Genomic DNA, 4,263 nt, shown 5'->3' with positions numbered 1-4,263 from the left:
ATCTCTATAAGATCGATGAACCCAACGAAATCAAAAGTGATTCAATTTGAATCCAAATGAGCTCAAATTAATCACTTGAAGCATGATTAGAAACTTCATGACATTAATTAAAGAATAAAGCAATCTCTAAATTGTGCATGCCTATACTCATATTAAGCGACTTCATGAGTTGAATCCAACAAGTACATGAACATTCAATTTTGAGGTATTTTAAGTCACATAGGTGTTGAACAAACAAACTATGATGAAAAAATTCAATATAGAGTGCCTCATGGAATATTATAAATTTTGACTGATTTTATTGCCACTTCAAAAATGCTATAAATAAACTTTTAGTCTCCACATAAAAAAGACATAGAATTGAGATTAGAGAGCTTAGAAGTTTGAAGAACTCTTAATCTTTACTCGACATTTGATGCTGATGATCTCCAGTAGGCATCACATCGTCCAATTGCCTTTTTTTTACTGTGATCACTTGATTATCATTGTCTGACCACCGTCACTTAATTGTTATAATACATTCCCCATCTTTTGACTGTCATCATTCGATCACTATCATCCAACCAATATCATTCAACCACCATTGTTCGACTATTGTTATCCAATTGATATCATCCATCTGCCATCAACATCTCTCCACCACAACTCCCAAAATCTAAGTTACAAATAGAGGGGACCAAGCAATTGCTTTGAATTTTATAATCATGTCTTCTCCGGCTATGGAGAAAAACAAACTTTTGTAACATAAGTTGTATAAATGATTATTTAAACAATGCTAAGCCCTATAATTCTTTTCTCTTTCAAGCTTTTAATATAAAAACTCAAGTGTCTCCTATATTTTTCTTTTTATTTGTGTGTGCCCCAATTTTTATTTATTTTTTTTGCAAAACTAGAATATAAAATTCTATCTCTATATCATGACTAATATTAATTCTAGCATGTAACAAGGATGATTTAATTACATGTCATTACAAACATAACTTAAAATACAATCCAAATAGTGAGAAAAATGATTTATGAATTTCATTGTGTAAGAGGGATCAAATCAAATAAAATTTTTTGAGCATGCAAAAAAATTTTGAGGACAAAAAAAAAAAAAAAAAAAAACATAAGGAACAATTTTAATATAGAAATGTATTCATTTTTTTTTTAAAGAAACCATCTAGCTATTTCATCATCAAATTTAATTAACAACAATAACTTCATAAGAAAAAAGATAAAATTGGATCAACACATTTTAGATCAACATCATCAATGTCTAACTTGTAGTTGAAAGTATTAACATAACAAAACAATCATGTAAAGGGTGAAATTCTTTACATAAAAAGATAGTAAACCTACGTACTTTATATAATACTACTCCAATAAAATAGGAGAATGTCATTGAGTTGCTTAATATTTTTAAACATCAATCTACTTGGCTAGGTTTGAAAATCTCCAAATTCAAACCAACTGCCAACCGTTTTTCATCACCACATATTAAGGTTTCATTTGGGATGGCTTTCTTACCACTTCTTAAAGTAATTTTCTAAAATTTTTGTACTACAAAGCTGTTTTAAGAAGCGGTAAAAAAAAGTCGTCCCAAACAAAATTAGACCTAAATAAAATACCTTCTTATTTTCTTCAAATCAAATCAATCTACAGCTAGTAACAACAACTTGCATGCAAAGTAACTTGACTACATAAAAGAAGCTTAAGCAAGAAAACAATCAACAAAATCAACATTGTTACCCACACACATGCAAAAGTCTCTCAAAACCCTAAGGAAAAGACTAAGATGGCAAAAGGAAAGCAATAATATATGTGTAGTCCCACTTCACATCCATCACCAGTGCAAAGCACTAAGCTCGCATAATTGCAGACAGCATGCCATTTCAACAACTCAGCACTACTGATCCACCTTTCTATAGCCAACCCCTATTGCCCTTACTGTCATCCTTATTCGAACAACTGCATAGAAGAAATCTGAACACACGGCCATGGTGAAAGCTTATCCTCGCTCCGTCATAGCTGTCGTCGCCATGGAAGGAAGTGTGAGGTTTTGGCTTGTTGAGCCTCTGCTTTGAGAATGAATTGGAGCCTGTTGAGTAGCTTCGAGAGAGTGGGAATGGAAGTATCATGCTTAGCTTGGATTTGGCGCGGCTGCAATTGAGGCTGAAGCTTCTGTGGAAGTGAGTGAAGGAGTTTGAATTGGTGGTGGAGGTGTTTGAGATTTGAGGGAGATGTGGAGGAGGAGGAGGAGGAAGAAGGTTTGTGCAGGTGATGGTGGAGGAGGAGCAAGAAGGTCTGAGGGGGAGGGGTAGAAGAAAGCCACTGGAGAAGAGCTCATCGGCTGGAGAGGGATCAAGAGTAGAGGCTTCAAGGCTAAATTTAAAGTCGAACTCGGAGAAGGAGGAAGAAGGATGGAGAGTGTGAGAAGAGTCAGTAGTTGTAGGAGAGGAAGTGGAGACGACGTTATTTGAGATGGAAATTCTTGGGCTTGAGGATAAGGAGAGAACGAAGGGTTCTTCCAAGAGATTGGTGGTTGCCATTGTTGATAAGAGGAGTAAGAGAGAGATAGAGCTAGAGGGGGAGAGGTAGAGGATGAAGAAGAGGAGAAGAACGAAGGAGGGGGCTTCAGACTTGGAAGATGTAAAGCAAGGTGATAGTGGTCATAAGGGTATGACCATGTCTCATTTTTTTTAAAAGGGCCATTGTGGTTATCATTTAGAAGATGAGTTTTACTGGTCTAATCTGGTAGGCTTATCATTGTGCCCAACCTTGAAACTAGCGTGTGATAATTACTATACTTTTATTTGCTTCAATATTAAATTGATTTTTTTCTCTTAAATAAATGGGGCTTATTTGTACTTAATTTGATGCAAATCGAAATTACTTGGAAGAATAGAAACATATTTACATCTCTCTCTCTCTAATATATATATAAAGTTAAATATCTTTATTATATGTTTATTTTGAAAAATATTTCTGAAAGTATATTTTGAAAATTATGCCAAATGAGGGAGATAACCTCTTTTATTCTTGCAAAGCTCATTAGACTCATGAATCTTTTGGGGTAGTTCATTTCTTTCATTGTGAGAGATCTTCTAAAACCGACAATATTTGGATGACTATCATTAAGATTATAATAGCTCAGTTCAAATAACCTCATGCTCTTTGGTTTTAAAAAAAAAGTAGTTGAACCATAGTGGCATCACCCTTCTATTACATTTTAATGAGATTATAACTGAGGCAATGTTTCATATGATTCTTTTAATGCTTTGCTTAAATGTCTTTGACTTCATGAGCATAAGATTGTTCCATCAATACTCCATTACTATAATAAATATATACATGCTAATGTGTAGTACATATGGGTGTCAATATTTGACACGAAATAAAAACCCGACTTTAACCCAACACGAAAATTTCGGGTTAAACCGACCTAATTTCAAAATAGGTTGGGTTCGGATTACTAGATTCGACCAGTTAGAAAAAATGGATTGGATTCGGGTTGACCTGAAAACCCAAAATCAACTCGGTTTAAACCATTTGAAAAAAACGTGCATGTCACCTCTTGTCCTGTCCTGTCCCGTCCCGTCACCTCGCGTCGCGTCCCGTCCTGGGTTCTGGTTGATGTTACCACTATCGACGATGATATGTCGCTGCCGGCGCTGACCTAACCATCTGTCGGAGCCACTGCATTAACGATGCTGCCGCTGTCAACTGTAACAGCAGTTCTGTACATATCGTCCAGGCCGATCGAGGATCGTCCTGGGACGATCAGTTGTAAATTTGTTCCAGAATCTGTACAAAAGTTACAGGAAAAATTTCCTGTATGGATCGTCCAGGCCGATCTGGGATCGTCCCAGGACGATCAGTGTATGGCACAAGTCAGAGAGCAAGGGGTTTTTGAAAATTAATTATCGTCCTGGATCGTCCTGCAAAATCGTCCCAGGACGATGTGAATTTGGTCAGATCGTCCAGGACGATCGTGCGATCGGCCAGGCCAATCTGAGTAATATTTAGCTGAAATCAGCTCATTTTGAAGAGAGAGAAAATCAAAATAAATATCTAAATTCAGCCGAGGAGAGAGAAGGTCAAGGGCAATTTTGGAAAAGTTGATTTTCGGGCGACGCCGGGCCGTTTTCGTCCGACGAAACTGTTCAAAAAAGTGTTGTACGCAAGGTAAGGCACATTCCGCCTTTCTCAATTTTCAGAACGGTGCAATTTGAACGACTTTTCTGTCCGGATTTCATTTTTGTTAGCGAATTTCGTCCGTAT

This window comes from Dendrobium catenatum, unplaced genomic scaffold (assembly GCF_001605985.2).
Source record: "Dendrobium catenatum unplaced genomic scaffold, ASM160598v2 original_scaffold_76227, whole genome shotgun sequence".
NCBI lineage: Eukaryota > Viridiplantae > Streptophyta > Magnoliopsida > Asparagales > Orchidaceae > Dendrobium > Dendrobium catenatum.
Note: the sequence above shows the minus strand (reverse complement) of the source record.